We start from the raw sequence: 26,064 nt of genomic DNA, 5'->3' as shown, positions 1-26,064 counted from the left end.
CCAATTTTCTTACTTTCCCCTAATTTTAATTGTCATTTAGATGTTTTTATTGTATGATCGAATCTTACTATTTCTTACTTGCTAAAACCCTTAAATTCTTATTTACGCAATTCTTCGTCGGTGAGGCTTACGCCTCACACCGCCTCGAGGCTCACGCCTCGCCTCACGGACGAAAAAAGCCTCGAGGCTTATTTACGCAATTTTAAACCTTGATTTCGAGCTAGTCTTGTTAGAGAAAGCTAAATATTATAAAGGACACACCATAGATGGCAGATTACTCACCTTTTATAATGAATATGAAATTAAAAATTCACAAAAAATGCTCTTTAATCTTACGGTGCCGAGTACGTGGAAACCTGGAGCGCCATAAACGTGACTGGACGATAAGACATTTTAACCGAAAAAAGGAATGCACGAGTTCTTTTTATTGATAAAAATTGAAGTCAGCAACATTAAAAAAAGGCAAATACTCGACAACCACAAACAATTCTCTTCCAGTGACAGAGTACAACACATTGGTGATGTCAATCATGAAGATAGATTTTGAAGAAAAAAATATCTTCCAATTATCACCATTATCTCATCTAGATTGTAGTTCTTATGCACATTAGTCCATACAAAATTATCTTTTGAACAATCAATGTCAACCACTTGTACACTGACATAAAGTAATCCTTGGGGACATCTTGGCTCATGAACTATGGCGGTATGAAATAATATTTCTCTTGTTTTCTGCCTAATCTTTAGAAGCCCAGCATGCAACAGAAGAAGAAAGTTATACTCTGTTCAATGCAGGTTTTATGTTCATCTTGTGATGCAAAAGAATCACATATCATCATCTAACCCAAAAGTTGGAACACAGGTAGAAAAGGGTGATAAAATAAAAAATATAAGTTACTATACATTCTAAAAATTTTTAAATTGTCATAAAAGATGCACAAAATAAAAAATAAATAAAAAATCATAAAACATGTGCACATATATTAGTAACACGCACATGCAATGCCTTTATCTGGAAGAACTTCTAACTTTGATTGTTAACTTAGAATCAAAGGAATAGGACAAGTTTGAGATCATAGACATAGCATGGTAGATAGAATCAAAGGCATGATAGCGACAGGGAATTTATAAACATCAGCATAACTATAAAATGAATTGAAATTTACTGTCGTAACATAGCATGATATTTAGAATCAAGACATGGTCATGAAAAAAAAAGGCAATACAATAGCAGGGCAAATTGGAAACATGAACATAACAACATAACACTCAAAAATAACATAAACGATAGAATAAATTGGAATACATATTCTAATAAAAATTATAGATATGACCTAGAAAGTAGAAAAGGCATTTATAAAATTCTGAGTTGCTGTAGATTTACTTAAACCCTAAAGGCAATATGAAGAACTATTTTTAAAGAGTTTAGGTGAACTCAATGTTAACCTCCGTATATGTGCTGCTACTAACTAGAGCAAGTGTGATGAGAATGGTGATTTATAGACGCTACGTCGCATGCATTGAATTCGAGATACCTCGATTGGGTCAAAATTACTCAAATGTTATCCATACACAAAACAAAACATGCCAATGAGACTGAAGCATCAAATTACCTAAAAAGAGTCCTTCGTGCTTGATTAAGGCAAGGGCTACAAAAAATAACAATTTATAAACGAAACATCATCAATTTTAGTGGAGAGCATGCAATTGATGACGTAAATTGTCGTGAGTAATTTCTCTCTAGACTCCAAAGATTACATGAAAGATGAGCAACATGGAGCAAGGTGCGAGTAGTTTCAATAATATGCATGTGATTATGTTCGACAAGGTTGAATTGCTCTGGGGTGTAGGGACAATTGATTTGATGTATGATTCCATTGTTTTGTATGTAAGTTTGAAGGTAACTGTTGACATATTATTTTCGTCCATCTATGTGAAGGCATTTAAGTTTATATAGGAGTTGATTTTCAAGAAGGTTTAAAGTTTGATGAAATGAGATGCGACTTAATTTTTTAAAACATAGGAAAAATCCACATATGAGATAATTCATCAATGAAAAAAGCATAATATTTAAAACCCTTGGTTGTTGAGATAAGAGAGATCCTGCATACATCTGGCATTAGCTCTAGTGGTTTGTAACTGTATTGTTAAACTTTACAAAAGGTAATATATGGTCTTTGGAGGCATTACAAGAAATGCAAAAGGAAAAGCTAGTAGGAATATTGAGATTGTTGTTTTCTTGGCTTGACGATGAGGGTGTAGTCATTGATGTAAAAGCGAGGAAGGTAAGGTATTGGGGTTAGAGCATAATGAGAAATTTGGAGTTGTGGTAATTGAATAGGATAGATATCATTATGGCATGGTCCCCAAGGGTGTAGATGACTATTCAGATCCTTAATATTAATATTGTATCCAAAGGCATCAAAAGAAAAAGACACTTTGTTATCAATGGTTAGGTTTGAGATAGAACGAAGATTGTGAGATAAATAAGGGTCATATGTAGAGTAGAAAGGGAGAGCTTATGATGTGGAATAAGAAGCAAATCTTGACCAATGTGGGCTATAGGAACGGAGCCGCCATTGTCAATTGTAACTTCATCTAGGAGTTGATGGAGGAGTAAGATGAGGGTAAGCGCCATAATCTATATACTAGTTTGCTCCTATTTTTTGAGGATGTGGTGAGTAGGGCATTAGATTGAGGCTGAGAGGAATGGAAGCCATAGTTGACATTCAAGTAATGCCAGCATTGGAGTGGTGTGACCGCACTTTCCATAGATTTGGCATAGAATTAGATGAGAATTTTATCCAAGGTTATTGTCTTGTGGGACAACAGTGTTGTGGTTGCCTTGGTGTTGCAATTGCGAGCACGACTAGGTTTTTTGCGACCTCTAGAGATGTAAAGGGCTTAATAGAAGTTCTCTTAATCAATGGCCAAGTTGATATCCTCGCTGAGAAATAGAGAGTACAGATTCTCAAGGCTGATTGGTATGAGTTTGATTCTGATATAGATTTTGAAAGTTTGATATTGTGTTGGAAAACCATTGATGTTATAGAGTATGATATCTTTAATGTCCACAGTTGATCCTGCATCTTCTATATTTTCTACTAAGTATTTAATCTTTGTGAGATATTGAATCATGGATTGATTTTTCATGGAAATATTGTGGAGTTCATTTTTAAGTTGCCATGATAGAAGTTGGAAGATTGTAAGCAATGTTCAATAGTAGCTGAAAAGTCTCGGCATGATTCAAGTAGAATCACACAGGGAAGGACAATAGTTGATAAGGTTGAGCAGATAGCAACAACGAAGTTTTGTCTATGAGAAGCCATTGATTAAAGGCAAGTTTCAGCTACGACTACCCATTGGAATCAAAAATAAGACAAGGCGATTGGTCGGTCATGCCATCTAATAAGCCAGCAAAATCATTAGCATGGAAGAGCTTGAGGATTTTGGATCTCCACATAGTGTAGATGTCATTCGAAAATTGGGTAGGGACAATAATTTTGATATTGGATATAACAAATTTAAGTGAGGAGCAAATGTGAGGCTCATTGACTTGCGTTGTAGATATGATGTCAGCAAGTTGCAATGTGGCTGCTTGATCCATTGAATGCGAATAGGAGTTGCCTCCAGGCAAGATGCTCTGAAGAAGAGCTTCATCTTGCTGAATTTCAGAACTTATTTGCTATACCGAGAGCTGAAGGATGCATCTCAAAGCAGAAAACAGAGAGCTAAAATAATATATGGAAAACTGCATTCTCATATTACCTAGTGTATTCTTTTCTTACAGCTTCTTTTATTTGCAGAATGAGGTATGTTTACACAGAGAATAAGGGGGACAACAGGAATATTAGATCAGATAAATCTTTTACAAAGTTTAGGGTGTACATTGCTTGGTTTATTTTGATCAAACGGTTTGGAAGAGTGATTAAATGTGGTTGCTCCATTTCCTTGTGGGATAGTGACTATTGTTATTTATAATTACTACAAATTATTACCAGAAATATTTAGCATATATCATAAAATCGATATGGTAACAAATAGCAAGGCTGGCTAAAATATAAAATAGATAATGACAATCTTCCATGACGATTCACCAAGGTAAAAGAGGAAAAAAAAAAAAAAAGAAAAAAAAAAAAAAAAACAGAAACTAACAGAAAACAAGGGCCTCACAGCTCACAAGTTTGTGCGGCTCTGGTAAATCTTATCTGTAACCATCTCAACTAATTTTCAGCACAAATTAGAAAATCTTATTTAACAAAATTGGAATCCTTAAGAACCAAAAAAAAAGAAAAAAAAAAGGGAAAAAACTAACCGATGGCACACGTACGGGACGAGCCGGACTCACCGTCGGCTCCGCTCCCTCTGCGAACGCGCCATCACCACTCTTCCTCGGCCTCCTCCTCCTGCTCCTGCTTCTCCTCCTGTTTCGGCCGTAGCGCCACCGTCTACGACGGCACCCCCTCGCCGGTGAGCCTCTCTCGCTCTCCCTCCTCTTGGTTCCGATCGAAGGCGAGCGAGCACATCAAATGTCCTAACTTCATCTCCAACATCGGGAAGCGCCGCCACCACTCCGCCGACTTCAAATACGATCCCCTCAGCTACGCCCTTAATTTCGACGAGGGTTCCAACGACGACACACACACGACCGACGACATACGGTACCGGGGTTTCATCGCCCGATTGCCGGCGTCTCCGCTCTCCTCTCGCTTCCCTCCGGTTCAACCCAATTAGGGCGTTCCTTTCACTGGATTCGAAATTGAATCCGAATTGTAACGGTGCGTTTCAAGAAAATTTATGGAGTGGGAATTCGATTCTTTGATTACTTCGTGCAGTACTATTCTTATTCTTTGGGTTTTTTTTTTTTTTTTTTTTTTTTGCCTTTAAATTTTTATAATTTAAAAATAAATAAATATATACTTTTAATCTGCCTAAAAAATGCATTTGTATTAAGGTACTATTTGGTAGCCGGATTTAGGCTGGATTTGAGGCGGATTTGAGTGAAATCCAACCAAACTTCCTAAAATGCAAAACCAAATCTCATGGTAAATGAAAGCTGCGATTGACAGAAAATTATACATTTTCGTGGTAAATTTTTTATTTTTGAAATCCTCTGAATATGAATGCAAGCAAATAAATAATAATATTGCAACATCCATTGAGCAACGGATCACCATTTAAACCCCATCTCATCATTTCTTCTCATTTCTTTCACTATCTACCTCTCTGATGCAATATTGGTTCTCGCTCATCTCCCGCTCACCGAACGCATCACCCGATCCGTCTTTCTATCTCACCAAACCCATCAATCCACCAGTCGGCTTGAACGCTCCATCGCATTTCATGTAAGCTCGGTGAACTATTATGAAAATTTTCATATGCATGCTCTTTTTCCCATTGATGATTTTTTTGCGGTCAAATATCTGTTAAAACCTATAACACTGCTTGTGTTTTTCTTTGAATTCTGTTTGTTTAGTATTTACTTCAGTGCTTTTGAAGCTTGCAAACCACCGGTCGGCTTGAATGCTCCATCGCACTTCATGTAAGCTCGCCGAACTATTATGAAAACTTTCAAATGCATCTTGTTTTTTCCATTGATTGATTTTTTGCTGTCAAATATATGTTAGGAGCTATAAAACTGTTCATGTTTTTCATTAAAAATGCCAGCAATTAAGAAAATGCACCTTAATTGTTTCTGTATATTTTGATTTGATTGCTTCTTATATAGTTATATTTTGAATTTAGGGTTCGATTTCTGCTTTGGTATATTTTCAATTTTCTTTTTATGAATATATTGTTTTGTTAGGTTTCCTAGCTCTTCTCTAATCAGTTCAACGTTCTGCCTGTCCTATATTTTTTCCTCTAATATTTGTATGCTTATAAATTATTTATACATAATTAATAGACATATAAATATCTATTATTCTTCAAATATATTCATTAAAGTTAAATTAAAGATAAGAATCATGTTTATGTATAATGTGAGGGTTCCCAGTTGATTTATTTTTTGACATTAGTATACCAAATTTAAGAAGACAAAATTTGTTATTAAAAACTAAAAAAAACATTAAGAGAAATATTCAAATCAATTGGCTGGTAAGCAAAGAAAATAACTCACGACATAACTATTTCTTCTAAAAAAAATCAAAATAAGGCCCAAAGGAAAAAAGAAATAACTACTATCAGTCAAAATTTGCTTTGCATTCTCAAGTTGATGCTCATCTTTAGGGCATCTCCAACCGAAATTTTCATTTTTCATTGCAAAATGCAATAAAATCAAAAAGTGTCGTGATTCTATCTCCAGTGGAATGCCATTTTGCCCCCAAATCATCACTCGTTTCTTTCACGCCTCTCAGACGATTTCGGTAGAGAGAAAGAAATGGCGCAAGTGAACAGTGCGACGCCAATATTGGCGTTGCACTATTCAACTGCGATTAAATGGCGGAAAAAATGGCGTTCGGTTGCGACGTTTGAGGGCCTCCATTCGACTGTTTGTCGAACGATTGGAGATGATCTTAAAACTAAAATAACATGACCAATTAAAACTATAATAAACATCATAAATGACTCAAATAATATCATAATATAATGGAGAAAAAGAACAGTTTGAGATACTCATGAAGAAGGTACGATGAATAGCTCTGTACATAAACAATAACAAAGATCTGAATTCTACTAATATAAATTCACAAAATTTCAAAAAATATATACTTATGAAACAAAACTAAAAGCGAAAGTAACATTATTATTTTGATGAAAACAACAAACATTTGAAGGATGATCAAATATTGAATTATATTGCATATAAAGAATATTTTAGGTACCAAAGTTAAAAAAATACAAATAATTTGAATAAATTAACATAATCAAATATAAGAAAAAAACTTTAAAGAATAATGATTCATCTAAGACAAATCAACTATAACCATTATTATTATTTTTCATAAATTATGCAATGTAGAAGGCTCAAACCAAGGAGGGGATGATGTAATAAACATACCATTGTATTGACAAATAAATAAAAAAATCTGTTTTTAATAGATCATATCTCTGTATTTTAAGAAAACATCTTTATTAAATTCTATCAGTTATTTGGATATAATTACAATATTAAAATTTGCAAATATCAACAAGTAATACAAATAAATTTAAATAAACTTAGTCAATAATGGAATTTTCAATGGAAAAAAAATATACCAAAAAATAGAAAAAAAATTCAATGAGTACGTTACAAGACTCAGCATTTTGTTTATTAAATAAAAAATTAAAAAAATACTAAATCAATATGATAAGAGACGAGCAATCATAATTTTGACCATTTCTTACCATTTCTTGCAAGTCCAACGAGTATCTCACTTTTCTACATGCCAAAGAACAATTAATGTGTATAGTTAATGCTTAAATAGTTAATTAAGGAACTGTCCTCTTTCTCATTTCTAATTCTCAAGAGAAATGAAAATAACATGATTGTTTTCCTTTTACCTAAAATGTTTAACAAAAACAGTAGGCTTAGATCCTTTCTTCACTGCATATGTACAGTCATAATAGGAGAAGAAGCTTCTTTAGCGTCTATTTCAGAACTCTCCTTCATGCTAAGCTGAAGAAGAACGACCAAGACAAATAAGCTCCTTTAGCAACTCTTTCAAAATTCTCCTGCAGGTAGAATTGTACCAAGTATTGTTATTGACATACCTGTTGCAGTCATCTCCGTAGCCTTTCACCTTCCATTCCCTTTGTACTTATTTGTTTATACAATAAGTGTGATATCAGAACAGAACTTCATTTTAGAAGTGAATAATGGCTTAAAACGCAAAGGTAACAGCAAAAAGGATAAACTTATAATCTTCACAATATCAAAAATCAATAATCCTAAAAGTAATCGGTATGGAAAAAGGAAAACTTATTTAAGGACCATCTCATTTAACAATGTATACCAATTGCTCTGGAATTAGGAAGAGACAGAGGCTGAAGTCATGAGCTGGCATGGTCATCTGAGACTGGTCGAAAGAAAAGAACACAACCATAATAAGCTGTTAAATAAATAAAGAATGTTTTCAACTGCATCTTTGGCCATGTTATAATCATTAAACCTTAATTAAGATTTGCTCAACAATTTGGATGCTCTGATGCTCATCCTCTGTGGCTCAAACTATAAATATAGTGCAGCCATCAGCAAGAAGAAGACAAAGGTATCAGCAGAAATGGGTTGTTTAAAAGTTAAGAGGAGAGCATTAACCTGAAGAAGTCGGAGAAGGCAAAGATTTGCATCTAAATTGTAATTTTGAGATAAAACCTATATAGCAATATTAATATGAGAGAACTAACACAAATAACAAATCCTCAACATTTTTCATCCGGGCTTGAGACCGACATCGAAAGTTTTAAAAAATTTTGGTATAATATTACCTCTAAATAATTTATTGGATATGTAGTGAAGAATCATGATATAGAAATATGTACTGCAAAAAACATAAGATATTAAAGATACGTCAATAGCTAGAAGTTATAGTAAATTTTTTTTTTACAATAGATGAGCACATCAAGAATTTTCATTTATAATCTTTTTGATTATTGTGAGACATTTATAATATTAGTTTTAAATAAGATGCATATTTCATTTCATTGAGAATATAGAACATTAAGCATGTATACGTGAACAATCTAATCTAATATTTATATTAAACAACGATTACTATGTAAATTCAACTTATCCATCTCATAAAATAGGAACATAGATGAAAGATTGAATTAAAATTTAATAAAAAAATGGAATGCATACTAAAACATATAACAACACTCTTAAATGATATAATTAAATTTATGGAAATATATTGAACACACTAAACTTCCATTTGATTGAGAAATACCAAACAGTTAGCATGCATGAGTGAAAAATTTAATCCAATCATGAATGAAACTCTTTTAAAGAATTTGTATAGAAATAATAAAAATAATAATAATACGTGAGTGAAAAATTGAATGATGTGATAATGTGTCAGAACATTTATAATTAAAAACATAATAAAATTAAATACACAAAAATTAAATTTAAACTTTAGAGTAAAATGTATTGCTTCTTATTTTAAAAATGATAAAGAAAAAATAAACAAGACATATCAAGTATCAGTACAAAATATAGATATCAAACATGAATAAATCATATTTTTAAATTTCCTCAATTTTTATTCTTTTAGGTTCAATTTTGCGAGCTTCATCGGAATATTTATCTATAGTTTGAACGGTAAGGGAACAAAATGTTTGGCTGCCATAAGTTTTATCTTGAGACTTCACTAAAAATGTCATATTCTTATCAAAAATATTTTTTATGATATTATTATAATCTTCTATCTTCAATGCCTACAAAAAATTTAAGATTATGCATATGTAAAATTGAATATAAATAAAACTGTTTTCTCACTTGGCCAATTATATGTAGCATTATCAAGAGATATATCAATGAGTCAAACAAAATTACTTATTATACTAGATAAATATGCTGCAACTCAATATTCTTATACAAAAAATATTGTATATAAAGAGATTTTCAATACTTTCAAGCAATCAACATGTATGAACATATATTTAAATAAGTGAAATTAGTTGATTATTAACATTTTTTTTTGCTCACAAAGTTCATATTTTTATTAATATTAGATAAAGATTAATGGAGGCTTCAAGTCTTATCAGAAATTTATCTCTTCACCAACGTTATTGGTGTATTATTGTTGTTATAACTCAAATTGACATCGATCGAAAATTCAAATTTGGGCAAGGAAGGATCCAGAAACTTACTTTAATGGATAAGGATGTAATTAATTTTTTAAAGAAATTTTTTAATATTTTTTTAATTTTTATTAAAAATACTAATATGAAATTGAATATAGATTAAATTTTTTTTATTATTTGAATAACTAATATGATATATTATATTTCTTCTTATCTTATTTTTCAGCGTTTAAAAATATATGCGATCATGTTCAATAAAATAATCCATAGATTTCATGATATTTTACATAATGGAAAACTTATATTTTCTCAAATTGACAAATAAAAGAAATTAATAAATATTTTTATAATGTCAATAATAAATTTGAGATTATTTTAAACAATACATCAGACATACAACTACCTGTCACAGATAATATAGATTCAAAAAAAATTAACTTATCAATAATTGAAGATATCAAGGGAAATCCAAATTTGCCATCAGGTTAGTTATTTAATTTTTTTATTAATTTTATGATTATTTATGATTTATTATTTTATTACAATTAATTTTAATTTCTTAAATTTTCTGCATATATCATTTTAATAGTTATAAAAGTTCCTAAAGTACAAATGATCTATAGACATACTAATAAAAAGAATATTGTCAAATGAGATTTACAAGTTATTGACTTAATGTACATAACGTTGATTTATTTATTTATAATTATATTTAACTCATATACTATACTTTTTTTATTTTATGAAAGGTCAGAAATGTGTACTTTTACGTTATGGAAAACATTTGAAATAGTAGAAGTCAAACAACTTGAAGATTTAAGGAATGAAAAAACAATCATTTTAGCAAAAGACGTCATCGAAAAATATTTTAATGGTACATCTACCTTAATATGTATATACATTATATTGATTTCTATTGTATTTTATAATATTAGGTTTCACACTCGCAACAACAATATCAACGATAATAGAAATTAATTCAAATTTGCTATCATCAAAAGAAATCATATAATAGTATATTTTGTTTTATATTTAATTATTATTTATTAATTTTTTATATTTTTTATTTTTTTATTTAATATTTAAATTTAAATTTATAGGTCTAAAAAAAATATTCATTAACATTCATCATCTACTTTTGAAACATATTTGATGACAGATTTGCAAAAGATCAATACATTTGAACATTCATCATGAGAGATATTAAATTTAATAATTTTTATTATGATTTTTTTAAAATTTTTTAATATCTTTCATATAAAGTATTATTATACACGAGTTTTTGCAAAAGCACTAAATTATGAAAGAAGTATATGATACAATTCATGCAATACATGTAAATTAAAAGTTACTGTTATTGATGATATTGTACAATGTACAAAATATAAAAAGGAAAATGTCTAATATAGTTTGAGGTAAAATATAAATATGATGTAATCCAAATTTGTTTAAATAATATAAGTCTAGTTAATATATTTCATCTTAAATTATACAGATATCTTATCAAATTGAATGTTGAAGATAATAATTCAACTGCAATATTTACACCAATATAGTTTGAGGTAAAATATAAATATGATGTAATCCAAATTTGTTTAAATAATATAAGTCTAGTTAATATATTTCATCTTAAATTATACAGATATCTTATCAAATTGAATGTTGAAGATAATAATTCAACTGCAATATTTACACTTTTTGATAATGAAGCGGAACAGATAATTGGCATGCTAGTTACAAAATTAGAAAAAATCAATGTAAATATATTTTTTCTATGTATTATTTTATTTATATTCAATTTTATATATTCATAATCTTAATTTTTTTTTGTAGGCATCAAAGATAGAAGATTATAATAACATCATCAAAAATATTTTTGACAAGGAGATGACATTCTTAATGAAGGCTCAAGATAAAGCTTATGACAGTCGAACATTTCATTCCCTTACCGTTCAAACTATAAATAAAAATTTTAATGAAGTTGACGAACTTGAACCTAAAAGAATAAAAATTAAGGAAATTTAAAAATATAATTTATTCATGTTTAATATCTATATTTCTTACTAATACTTGATGTGGACCTCCGAAAGGACACCGCTACTGGTACAAAAGATTGTGAAGGGGTATACGACCGCATCCACCCCGAGGGATAGAGACGATTGCATGCCTCCATGCTCCTCGCCAACGGGCCAATAGAAGGGTAGATTAGATCGTACATACGACTAACCATTGAGGATAGCGGCTCTCGTCAGCGCACCCCGATGGGTAGTAATATATACGACCTGAATCATAACAACGGGTTTCCCCCACTCGATACATTAGCTCGAGTGGGGTTTATTTGTTGTGGAATTCCGTTTCCCACGGGCACAAGCCCCCGTGTTAATTACATCTCGAGCCTAGGGCCCGAGAAAACTCTCGATTAAGGATCCAATATTATTCTTTCCAAGAAGGGATTGGCACACAAAAGGAAGATTAGAAAGTTCCTACTCAAAAGAAAAGGGAAGGGGCTCAAATGGCTTAGTCAACATGCACGGTTCATCTCAGCATCTGGAGGGACTAAGGCATTGAGAAAGTGAAGAAAAAAAAACAATCACTCAAAACACACAAAGAGAATAGATGGAAGTGGCGTCATCTATATGACATAGATAAACAGGATTTATAGTCCCTGAAGAAAAGAGACCTACCCATTATTTAGGTATACTACTAGAGACAGCCGATGTAGTAGCCTTGAACCCTAAATCTAAGATGGGTTTAATATTTTTTTATTCAGAGTATTACAGATTTTATTAATTGGTCATTAATAGATTAAGACACGAATCCTAGGAAACTGTGTCACTAAATTTTCTATGTTTTAAAGTATCTGTACTAAAAGGAACATGCACCCTAAATCTATGTTATCTAAGACTCTGTCCTTAATTTTTGTCCTTAGGTGTCACTAAAATTATGGAAGGAAAAAAGATGTGTTTTTAACCCTTAGGGCATTCGTACATGTGTCAACAGGTTTAGGGATTTAGAATAAAAAAAAGCAACCCTAGTTATAAATAAAGCTTCTATATGGTCCAAAAAGGTATGGAGCGTACAAACATGAGGGTCCCTAAAGATTTTCTAAGTTTTAAGGAGACTAACAGCACCAGGGGGTTATGATCCGGTGGTTCCGCCCGTAGCGTCCCCACGAGACTGAATGGGTGCGACTAATGCTCGGGTCCGACTGTCCATGCTCATTCGCCTTGTGCTCCAATGCTCCTTGTCCTTTGCTCTCCAAAAGGGTGCCTCACAAAACACAGAATAAAGGTGTATGAGATCATGTTTTATAAGATAAGAAAATAATATCAAAATGAAAGTGTAAATTAAATAAGAACGTACCTCTTTATCATTTGCACACCGGATGGATCACTTGCTATTTGGGTTTTCTTATTCTTTTGTGAGCATTCAACTTTAGAGCAAAAATAAAAAAGACAACAAAAATTCTAAAAGCAAAGAAAGATGCGACAAAATGTAATGGAATAAAAAAAAGAATGAAAATCAAAATGAAAGGAATGTAGGCATCGTTGTTGTTAGGCACACTTCTTTGAAGTCAAGTGTGTCTCTAAAATGACCTTCACCCAGATTCAGTGTGATATGAATAGGGAGGAAGAAGTTTTCAATGCCCTTTGCTGTCCCTACAATCCAAACAAAACACTTGATATATTTAAAATGACTATCCAAATTATTACCTAAATAAAGTCCAAAAACAACGAAGGGGGACAAGTTCTCAAAACCAAAACTCCAAATGAGCCTCTAACCCCATTTACCCAAAAACCCCACTTTAGAGGCCAACACTACAGAAAGATAACTCAAATAAGCAAGGACTACTATGCTCCAAAAAGACACTTAAAAAAAAAAAAGCTTCCAACACAAAGCTACCTATCACACTTCAAATCCCAAAATTTTACTTAAGAAATTTCCAAATGAAACAACACATAAAACCCCTTATCGAAAAGAAAATAAAACACCAAAAAAACTCTTTTTTGACGCAAAATCAACCAAGTGTTTTTTTTACATTTGGTGTGGGGTAAAAAAAAAACATAGGAAATCTCCCATAAGAAGACTTTACAAAATTCTCCATAATAAAACAATCACAAAGTCGCAAAATTTTCATAACACAAAACAGTTTGCAAAACTTTCTGTAAAGCTTTCAATAAAAGAACATATGAAACTTTCCTACATTAAGTAATTTGCAACACTTTCCAACATGAAGCTACTTGTAAACCTTCCCAATCATGAATCAAATCACAAATCTTCTCAATATAAAGCAAATCATACATGTTTTCCAACAAGAGGCACCACATGTATTTAATGTTGAAACCAAACACCTTTTTGCTGTCTATCACATAATTATGCAAGAAAATGTCTATGCTAACAAGAAACAAAATAGTTGAGTGGCCATATATCCTTGAAACCAACAAAAATTTATGAATAAATAATAATTGAACAGAGCCATAAAGAGGAAAAGCCTACCACTACTTGCAACGTTGGAGACATAGAGATATTCCATAGCAACCTTATGCAATTAATGGCTAAATTCCAAATCATCATTATCAGAGGAAACATAAAGATACTAAATAGCAGAAGTGCAGCTGATGGCTACATTCTCTACACTTCCGTCAACATCATCATTGCCCTCACAATTTTTTTATCGTATAAGATACAATATAACATTACAAAAATGTGATATTACAGCTTCCTAGGGTCACTAGAAAACTCTTGTGGTTGCAAATCATCAGGTTATAACGAAGAATAAAATATGACAGGCTGCAAACAATCATGCCTTGGCATAAATGCCAAAAAATCTTGAAATCATACGGCTACGAAGATGGTGATGCAATTCATCATTGGTGTATTTTCTTCCTTAATCATAACTATCTTGTAAAAAAGACATTCTAAGTTTTCGTTTGAGAAAGCTTTCTTATATATGGTTTTCCAAAGCAACTTTCGAGTACAAAAATTTCAAGTTCAAGAGATAAATCAGACTAAGGATAAGGAAGGCTCAACCATGAAAGATCCACTGATAGCTGGCAAACAGTAACTATAGACACGGTTATAAACCTAGCCACTGATCACTTATATTTGAAAACAGCCACAACAGAAGAACTTGGTGCAACAACCCAAATAGCCATGCTTCTTCCACGACAAGCCCATCAACTACAAATATAGATCTGACACAGCCTTATAATTTCAAAGCCAGTAATACCTACCACACTTCACATTGTATAGCACCCAAAACCCAGAAAGAAAATAATCCAAAAGAAAAGAAGGTGTTTAAGAAATAAAAGAAGAGACAAATAACAGGTTGCTCAATTGACAACGGTATCCACGAACAAAGAAAAGTAGAGTAATGTTCTTCAGATCATAGTACATGAACCTCGCTATTGATCACAGTTGTGGTTCCTTGAAGTTACATGCCATTGAGAATCCAAAGAAAGCTTTAATTCAAAAATAATAATAATAATAATAATTGTAAGCAAGCATATATAAGAAATATCAAATGGCAGTGGAATCTCTCGAACAAAATAACCTATGCTCATAAAGATCTTTAATTTGAAAGCATAAACTCTTTGTATAACCATGAACTTTATGAGATACTATCCATATGGAGCTCCACCTTGCACCAAAGCACTACACCTCATCTCCAAATTAGTTCGGAGTATAAAACCGACAAAATCAGCATTCGTTTCTCACAAAAAAAAAAACTGTGAAAAATAAAATACAAAAGATATAAGAATTTTCTCATGAAAGCAAAGAAGGTTCCTCATAAATGCTGTAGAAATTCCTGTGTAAAACTTAGTGAGAAAACCACTCAAAAACTACACTAATTTCTCACAAAAGCAGTGAGAAAAGCTCCATAAAAGCAGTAGGAATTTCCACATAAAAGCAATAAGAAATTCACCCAAGTGCCGTAGGGGTTATTGTATGAAAACAGTGAGAAAACCCTCAAAATCTGCACTCGTTTCTCACAAAACCAATGAGAAAGAAATCCATAAAAGCTATAGAAATTTTTACAAAGAAGTAATACTTGCCAATCATATCTTTCGCATAAATACCCAACAAGTGAAGAAGAAACATGTTTCGAATAAGCATAGAGATATCTCATCATCCATCAACCTTGCAACTAAGCATGCTTCCCATGATATAAGTTGAAAACTATGAAGCTCATGGTTGCTCTCCAACCAACTCTACATCATATGCTATCAAATGGTCTAAGAAAGCTTCCAACTCAATCTGTTAAAATTTCGCTTTTGCTTCCTTCATATTCTTTCTTAAAATTTTCTAAAAAAATAAAACCCAAATAAGGCCTACAACTACAATAGAATATGCTCAGAATTTACTCAGACATGGAGCTCAAATAACTACGGGATAAAAGAATTTGAAGAACTTACAAGGTTATATCATCCTGCCATCGTGCCCATTAAGGTTTAATAAAGAAGCCTCAATCAATTTGTAGAATGAGTTATTAATCTATTTGGCAAAATAACCATATTCTCTAATGTGTTGAGAACTATTGTTAGCCATGTGCTCAAGCTTAAATAACCTCATCAGAGCATAATACCCATAGAATTTCAAACTAGTAGAGAACCTCTATACATCCATATGAATATTGTTAGGTATCGACCACATCAAAGTAGGCGTCAACAGCTCTAATCCAATAAACTCTTAAGCTATCATCATGAGTTCAAGGAGTTATACCTTTTTCTAAATCTTGGATGTCAAGAAAAGAAGGATATTCAGTAGATTGCCTTTAACCGAGCATATCACTAAACAAGCATGCCAAATTTATTACCAAGAAAGCTCAGAACTTCTTTCATCTTATAACAAGAGCCTACTCAATGTAAGGTCTTCACCAGGATAATGAACTGATCACTCAAAACAAAATTTTAGCTCACTCACAAGTTAAAAGATGGACATTCTGTCTAAGGCATTTGATCGAATAACTAGAGTGCGAGATCTAAGAGATGATATAAAACAATATCCTTTAAATATATTGTCACATCACACCTAGCCTTTCTAAGATAACTCAAAGCAAAGAGCTATTCAGACTTGCAGTAGACACATTCTCAACACAAGAGATATACTTGTCCCTTAAAATCTTGTAATGTGACACATTTATGTTTTCAAGATCAATTAACTTGATTTGTCAGATGAAGTATTTATAAAATGAGAGTTACTTCATTCACAAAGCCACAAGAAACCAACTCTAGCAGGAATGAATGAGCTTTACAGAACCTTATTCAATAGATTAGTCACTCAACTCCTACAATTCTTGAAGAAGAGGCAAGGGAAGTAGATGAGCAAGGTGAAAAGGAGAAGAAATGTAGAGAAGGAAGAAGGTGGAAGAAGATAAATATGGAGAAGAAGAGCATATGAGTAAGAAGAAATATACCTGCCCTAGGGAGGAAGAGGAAGCATCGTTCAATATAATAGCCAAAATGTAACCTTACCAAAAGCCCTGTTGTTAGGGAAGAGCTCGGCTAAGGCAAGGGAAGGTTGCGACCTGGGCTCAAATTTGCCTCGTGAAGTCAAGCAAGAGTCGGCTGCAGTCGCGTGGGGGAGGGAGATCCAAGAAGAAGGGGGCCGTCGCCTGGCTTCTGCAAACAGAGGGAGGATTCGGGTGGGGATGTTTTGGCCAAGTCACCCGAAGAGAGGGAGATTCGAGCAGGCGTCGAGTTCGGTCCTGGAGGTAGAGTCGGACGAGAGCAAAGGGGCTTCGGTCCTGCTGGATTTCACGAACTCAGAGAGGGGGAGGGCTATCGATCCCCCCTGGGATTACGAACCAAGAGAAGAAAAACCGAGAGGGAGCCGCCGACCCTCCCCTCATGCACGCTCCTTCTATTCGCCAATCCAGACCCTCGCCGAAATTTTTGCTCTGCATTTATTCTGAAATGAGCATATCACGCCACAGAACCGAGGCAACGGCTTAGTATTTGAATTTTGATGAAATCTCTGTCGTTGGCTTGTTTTATTAATATGGGAACAATTTCCAATCATTTAGAATAGTCAAATGGGCGTTAATCACATTATTTGAACTTCGTCGAGTACAACTCGAGTCGATTCGAGTTCGAATTGAACCCGACGGGGCTCAATTAAATCAATTAAAGACTCTCGAGGGCGCTCGAGTTAAAATTGAGGTCAACACTTGATATGTCTTGTTTATTTTTTTCATTAATATTTTTAGAATAAGAATCAATACATTTTACTCTAAAGTTTAAATTTTATTTTTGTGTATTTTATTTTACTATGTTTTTTAATTATTAATGTTCTGACAAATTCATAACATCATTAAATTTTTCATTCACTTATTATTATTATTATTATTATTATACAACTTCTTTAAATGAGTTTCATTCATGATTGGATTAGGATTTTCACTCATGCATGCTAACAGTTTGTTATTTCTCAATCAAATGGAAGTTTAGTGTGTTCAATATATTTTCATAAATTTAATTATATCATATAAAAGTGTTGTTGTATGTTTTAGTTAGCATTCTATTTTTTTTATTATTTTTTAATTCAATCTTTCATCTATGTTCCTATTTTGTGAGATGGTTAAGTTGAATTTACATAGTAATCCTTGTTTAATATAAATATTAGATTAGATTTTTCACGTATGCATGCTGAATATAAGTTTTTAATGTTGTAGATTCTGTTGTATGTCTGATTTTTTTTTTAATGACTAATGTAATATTCTAAAGGGTATTACATCGATGTCAAAAATATCAATCAATTTGGACATCATGCATTACACATTAACACATTTTTTCACCTCATATAACACTTCTAATGAATATATCTGAAAAATAATATAAGTTTATATGCCTATTGGTTATGTATAAACCATATGTAAATATACAAATATTATATGTAATATTCATAAAATATTTAATATCATCATATGACATATCATAAATTAATTTGAAATTTTCTAATATAATTCGTTAGTTTTTAAAATTTTATTAATATGCATCATGTGCTCGTGCATTTTAATAGTAAAAATAAAGCTCCACTAAATGCTCAAATGAATGAATTTATTTTAAAAATGAAAGATATATTTATCTTCTCGATTTAATTGGGAAAAAATCAAGTGCTAGAACTTTAATAATTTTGTTGGGTTCTGGAATATTCGTAGCGGCAAAGAGATGTAGAGTTTAGCATCCTAACTTTATATAAAGATCCAGCACACAAACAAATAAGATATAAGGGTGCAATATTCATAACATATATCAAGTTTTTTACATGAGAAATCCCGAAAAGGAAAAAAACCTAAGGGCATGACTCAGTTTGAATAAATCCACTAGTATAACTAGTTGATTACATATTTACATATAATACCCTTCCTAGGAGGAGGGAATTGTATAGAACATATTACAATATAGTAGTTGTTCTTAAGAGAGTGTTGACATTTTTATTTTTTTAGTCAGTAGGGACATAGTCAGTGGGCTACGGAGGTCGAAAGGACCAAATCGAAGGGTGATGGTGATCAGAGAGACCGTATTCGACAAACGAAGGTGGTCATAGTGGCCATAGTTGACGGGCAATGGTGGTTAGAGAGATCTTTGTCGGCAATTGAAGGTGGTCATAGTGTTCGTAGTCGACGGGTGATGGTGGTTGGAGGGACCGTAGTCTGCAAACGAAGGTGGTCGTAGTGGTCATGGTCGATGGGCGACAGTGTTTGGAGGGACTATAGTCAGTGGACTGTAGTCGGTGGCCAATGACGGGTGAAGGGATCATAGTTAGTGAGCGATGGTAGCTAGAGGGATCGTAGTCAACTGTCAACATATGATGGTGGTCAGAGAGACCATAGTCAGCGAGCGACGGTGGTCGAAGGGACTGTAGTTGGAGAGCAATGGTGGTTGAAGGAATCATGGTTGGGGAGAGACAGTGGTCAGAGGAACTTCGGTGGTGGCAGCATTGGATGGAGAGTGCAAGAGAGCTCTTAAGCTTTCTCCACTTCTCCTCTCTCACCATGTAAAGAATGGAGAGCTATTTATAGTTTTTTTATAGTGGCATGACTAGTAAGTATGGAGAAAATCAAGGGCATGTTGGGAGTGTTTCATCGGACGGCTAATATTAGTTATCTTGATCTTAGAGTACTTATTGAGCATTTCAATGCCTGAATGATGTCTAAATTGAGTGATCTTAGGCTCGTTGGATTCATCTAGTCAAGCCGCTCAATTAGATTATAAGAATGTCATATTTGGATATCATTTAGTCATCCAATTAATACTCTAAAGCTTTCAAATTGGTTTTGGTCCTTTAATTTGGGCTCAAATTGGACTCAATTTGGTGTCATTAGGTTCGTCTCCCTGATATTGTTAATTTGACTATAAGCTTATTGAAATCAGAGTTTAGATGATCCAAAATTTTAAATTAGAAGTTTTCAACTTACGTGTTACATCGAGATTCGTTCCCAATCAATGTGATTTTTTGTGACGTATGAGTTGCTCACCCATTTTCAGACTTTGAAGCTTGTGGAGTTCGAAAATATATATTTGAACCTTTCTAGCAACTTGTGATTAAAAATTATAATTATGAGGCGCGACCACCTCTTTGACGTATTGAAGGTATAAAATCATTTCGATAGTGGGAAACTTTTATTTATAATTCGTCGGAGAGAGAGTAGATATGTAAACAATTTTGAAATTCAAATATTCAATGTGTATTTACGGGCCTAATACAATTATTTCTTTTTCAATTAATTTGTAAATATTTTGGCTCCATATTATATTCAAATATTCTTGATACTTATCAATACAATTATTTGACATATCTTCACCAATAATACTATAAATCATATATATAATAAAACAAAAAATTAATAAAATAATTTTGCTAATATATAAAATGAAAATTATTATCAATAGAAATTTAATTGAATCTTGGTCGAGCTCCAATCTTTCCTAAAAAGAGTTGATATATATGGTTTCAAGTGTTGCATGAAAGAGGTCGATGGAATCCTTCATAGATATTTGATCTATCCGAGGTTATTTGTCAGAATATTGCTCGATGGTATTAACATGTATGGACTAAATCAAAAAATCGATCAAGGATATTTGAGCTATCCAAGGTTTTTTGTCATAACATTGCTCAATGACATTAAATTGTATAGAAGAGGTCAAATCGAATCTCCCTGTAATCGATTATTCCTTGATTATGAGGGGGAGAATGTTGTGCGTAACCCTAATCTAAAGTGAAGATCGATCTGTTTAAAATTTAGTGGAAACATCCTTGCATTTGTTGGGAGCCTTATAAAAAAATGGTTTCCAAAGATATTATCTTGGACATTGAAAACATTAGAAGAATTTTCTTGGCCATTATAATATTTGAGGTTGCAGCCAAGGTTTCCCCTAGTCTAAATCTGTTTTCCACAAAATTAATGCAGCAGAGGTTGATGGTTGAGAAGTAATAAAACTATGCCTAAGTTTTCCCTCAAGGCTTGTTTCAAACCTAATAATAGATCATAGCAAAGGGACTATCTTGCTTCAACGATGGCCAGAACGTTTAGGTGAATGACCTTTTTAGGTTATAGCAAAGATTAACCCCAAGCCAAGAATCATTTTCCATTGATGATGTCAAACTATTGTGTCCTAGAATATTTACAGCGGTAAAGAGATATAGAGTTTAGCATTGTAACTTTATACGAAGATCCAACACATAAATAGATAAGAGATAAGGGTGCAACATTCATAAAATACACTAAGATTTTTATGTGAAAAATCTTAAAAAGGGTAAAATTTATGGGTTTTGGCCTAGTTTGAATGAATATACTAGTATTTGTGGTTAATTATGGATAATACCCTTCTTAGGAGAAGGGTGCTAGCTCAATGTAGCAAATAAATATTATATAGAGCGTATTATAATATGGCAGTTATTTTTAAGAGAATTTTTGGCATCTTTGTTTATTTAGTCAATAGAGATGTAGTCGACATCTTATGGAGGTCAGAAAGATCGTTGTCGACGGGCAATTGTGATCAAAGAGACCACAGTCAACAAGCAATGATGGTCAGAAAGACCTAGTCGACAAGCAAAGGTAATTGCAATGGTTGTAGCCGACGAGCGACGGTGGTTGGAGGGACAACAACCAACAAGAGAAGGCGGTCGTAGTGGCCATAGTTAATGGGCGACGTTGGTTGAAGGGACTTTAGTCGACAACAATGGTGGTTGGAGGGTTCGTAGTAAAGCCCGTATTTGGACTCTACCAAATATTTTTCTGGAGTCATTATAAATCAAATTTGAAAACTGACGCTCTATATATATATATATATATATATATATATTTTTTTTTTTTTTTGTGAGTCACATGGCTAATAATTATAGAGAAAATTAAGGGCATATTGAGTGTTCTCCATCGGATGGATGATATTAGCTTCCTTGATCATAGAGCATTTATTGAGCATTTGAGTGCTTTAATGATGTTAGAATTGAGTGACGTTGGGTCTGTTAGATTTGTCTCGTTGAGTCACTCAATTCGAATATAAATATGTCATATTTGTATATCATTTGATTATTCAACTAATGCTCTAAAGCTTTCAAGTTGGCTTTGATCCTTTGATTTGGGCTCGGATTGGACTCAATTTGGTGTCATTGGGTTCATCTCCCCGAGGTTATCAATTTGACTATAAGCATATTGAAATCATAGTTTGGATGATCCCGAATTTTAATTTAGAATATTTCAACATGTGTTTACATCGAGATTAGTGCCCGATCAAAGTGATTTTTGGTGCGTATAAAATTTTAAATTTATAATTCATCGTATGCTTATTACTAAATTTAATCCTTTTATTATTTATTATTAAATTATATTGTGATTTCATATTTAATAGAAATATCTTAAATTAACCTTTTATTTAATATTCTATATATGCCAAAAACGAAATTTTGTAATCGTAAATATCCTCAAAACTAAATATTTAAATTTTAAATAATTACAACTACCTATCATTATGTATAACTTGAGGAGAAAATCTAGATTAGGATATCCTAATTAGGACTTAATCAGAATGAATTTTATAGCCAATAAATTTATTTTGAGATTAATATAAAATAGAACAAAATAATTTAAAATTATATTGTAACATTCTTAAAGCAAATCAAATTATTGCGTGCTAAAAAATTTCAACAATAGAATACTTTTTTTCTTTTATCTTAATAGTATTGGGCACAAATCTGTGTGCATGCATGTAAAAGAAGCTCATGTGAGATTTTAGAGTTTTTAAGGAGAAAAACTCGAGAAGGGAGATGTGGTTGTTAGCATCAATCAATAGTAAGAATTCTTCGCAAGCAAGCAAACCTTTTTAAAGCAATTTTTTATACAAAATTTGCTAAATTAAATAATTTTGTACTAATAAACTATTTTTAAAAATAATAAAAAAAATTACCCCAAATGAAACCTAAGTTGCCTCAAAATAATTTGCTTATCTGAACCAGTGGTTCGATCAATTTTCGTTCAAATGAGATATACACGTAATCTCATAGTTCTCTCTTGGCAATAATTTTTTTTTAATTAATAATATGACAACAAAAGTCTTTACTGTTGTCAATAATTTTTAAAAAGTCTATAATATTGTCAATACTTTTAAGCAAGTCTAAAATGTTCTCAATAATTTTATAAAAAAATCCATTTTTCACAATAGTCTTAGATTTATTATTATAGATAACTGTAGCTGAACTAAGTTCTCATCAACTACCACTTCTTCATTCAATTGTCTATTATCATCTTCCATCCAAGAAAAACCAAAAGGAATTGTTCTAATTTAGGCTTCGTTTGGAACGACTTTCTTATTCCTTAAAAGCAACTTTTTAGTACAAAAATTAAAATTTTTGTACTAAAAAACTAGTTTAAGAAGCAGTAAAAAAGTCATTCCAAACGAAACCTTAGTCTTCATTTGAGATAACTTTTTTACTGTTTTTTAAAAATAACATTTTAGTACAAAAATTTCTAATTCAAAAAAAATTTATACTAAAAAACCATTTCATAAAGCAATAAAAAAGGTGAACAAATAACTTGAACAATCTCAATCTAAAATTCCAAGAAAAAAAAATTCCAAGCAATAGACAGTTTGGATTGGTATTCCCATTAGCTCTTTAGTATATAAAGCAAGTAGTTTATTATATTTCTTATTGAATATAATCAAAATCAATTCCTGTAGTTCATATAATGCAATATTTAAGAGAATATGAGCACTTTGCAACATCAGGAGACCAACTTTAAGTCCCTATTTTCTTTCATTAATCCTCACCTGCATAAGATGGAATTTGTTTCCAGGAGGAAATCGACAGGCCAGCAGATATCAATCATCTGTAACAAGGGTTGGGATGTGGCCCCGGTTGAGAAAATCAACCTTGTTCAATCTCATGCAGCAGAGGACCTGCTCTGGTAGTTCCTCCTGCTTTTGGGCCTACATAAAAATTTGAATCAGCTGCTGAGAAAACCTATTTTTTGCATGAAATTTGTGATCGCAATTGAAAATGAAAGATTCGGTATAAATTCAATGCTGATTATGTTTGTATTTTGTTGTCATTCGAGAAATTATTCTGTGCAGACATCAGACGGTTCAGAGGCCAATCAGAACACACCACTTCACCCGGTACACAGCAAAAAAATGACTTGGCGCATTTTGATCGATCTCGGACGGCATCCGGTGTCCGCACAAAATAATGTTTCCATTGAGTGGCTGAGATATTTTATTCTTATTTCTTACAAAGACATTCAGAGATTAGGAAATCAATCAAGGCGAGCAAATTATACTTCCTCTTTGTAGCCCAGTTTAGTTATGTGTGACAAAGATCTTGCTTGTGCTTGAAAGATGATCTGATTTGGGTACTTCGCTAAAGAGAGATGATTTTTTTTTTGATGGGTGGGGGTAAAGGTAAGTACCCAAGTTCAATTTGTGCTAGAAATTAATAGAATAGTACGTTCAAACAAGGGGTGGAAACCAAGCCTCAATTCACGACTCGTTTTCCTTCTTGGTCTGGAACTTGACTATTCAATGTGTTAGACCGGTCCATATGGGACCGGATTACGAAACAGACGCGGAACCCTCCGCCTCCCATGCAATCCGACCGCCCATATAGAGCATTTTAGGAAAGTTTTTGAAGAGAGTTAGGAGGAAAATTTAAATGTAGGGATTGTTTAGAGATTTCTTTTTGAATTGTATACATTAAATAGTTTGTTTTCCAAGGGTTAGGGTATCTTGAATTTGGCTAAAATTTGAGATCTCTTAGATTTTTGGGCTCTAGCAACATCTAGAGATTTGTGAGAGAGAGATCCTCCTCCTGAATAGAGGATCAATTGTATTTTGGTAATTTCCGTTTATATTTCATCAAATAATACAAATTATTTACTGTTTTCGTGGTTTTGTATGGATTTTTGTGGAAAATTCTCACTGTTTTCCGAAGATTGATAGGAAATACTGGAGGTCTACAAGTGTTTCCTATCACATTGCTACTTCTAATACCTCTCAATGTACTTTACTTTCAATGGAATAGTCAACTGGCTTCTTCACTTATCTCTAAGAGGTATGTTATGTCCAGGCTGTGTGGACGACTTTCTTTATTTCAGTTGCTTCATCAATTCTAAGCTAGCATTTTCAACCAAAAAAAAAAAACTTGTCAAATGTAAGATGCGTTGAATACCTGTATTGTTAAGCCCAAATCAAGAATTCCATCCTTAAGGCGCTCTCTAAATGCTTCAAGTCCCTTTCTTGAGATGTAGCTGAAACGATGTACATCCAAGTCAATCTCGAAATAATTAGGGCCCTACATTAAAAGGTAAAACCATGTACATAAGGAATACTTTCTTCAACCGTCAAAGACATACAGTCTACTGATAAATTGCTAAGCAGAAAAGCAAAAAATAAAAAATAATGGTTTCAAAAAGAGCATCGCCCGCCAAAATCTTCTCCAGTAAAAAATCTACTTGAACTTTCAATTTTATGATGACAAAAATGATAAATACAGACAATATTAATAAGTAGATTTGGTACTTGGAAGAGTTCAAATACCACAAAAAATTCATGTTGAGGTCTTGACAAGACTGGCTTCTCATTGTACGCACTTAGGAGCTTCTTTTCCGTAGAACTCAAATGAAGATCCTCTGGATTAACCAAAGCAGCCATGATCTTCAATCTCTCTCTAAAAGAAACTGAGGATTCTGATTTAAAACTCTTGACTTTCTCGATTTCATCATCAATAAATTTCTGCAAAACCAAATGTTAACAGTAATAAAAAAGAACAAAATAGAAAAAGCATCCATGATGAGAATGGCTGGGGCCTTTGGGGGGGGGAGACAACTTCCCTGTCTAGGGC

The 26,064-nt window shown here is 32.6% G+C and overlaps 1 long non-coding RNA gene and 1 pseudogene across 8 annotated transcripts; both read right to left on the bottom strand.

Moving 5' to 3' along the window:
- Positions 1 to 7,331: 7,331 nt before the first annotated feature.
- Positions 7,332 to 17,617, bottom strand: LOC110098110. Of its 8 annotated transcripts, none has more exons than XR_003701456.1 (5): positions 12,853 to 17,617; positions 8,237 to 8,459; positions 8,091 to 8,149; positions 7,693 to 7,997; positions 7,332 to 7,597 (listed from the first exon to the last, which is right to left on the bottom strand). It is a non-coding gene; the product is annotated as an uncharacterized LOC110098110 (long non-coding RNA). The 8 variants fall into 8 exon arrangements; XR_002303308.2 differs by having other exon boundaries at positions 8,237 to 8,293; positions 12,858 to 17,617; XR_002303306.2 differs by having other exon boundaries at positions 8,091 to 8,459.
- A 6,204-nt stretch (positions 17,618 to 23,821) lies between these two features.
- Positions 23,822 to 26,064, bottom strand: part of LOC110098136 — a 13,817-nt pseudogene continuing 11,574 nt past the window's right edge.

Source organism: Dendrobium catenatum, unplaced genomic scaffold (genome assembly GCF_001605985.2).
Source record: "Dendrobium catenatum unplaced genomic scaffold, ASM160598v2 fragScaff_scaffold_842, whole genome shotgun sequence".
Taxonomy (NCBI): Eukaryota; Viridiplantae; Streptophyta; class Magnoliopsida; order Asparagales; family Orchidaceae; genus Dendrobium; species Dendrobium catenatum.
This window is presented reverse-complemented; position numbering and strand designations above follow the sequence as displayed.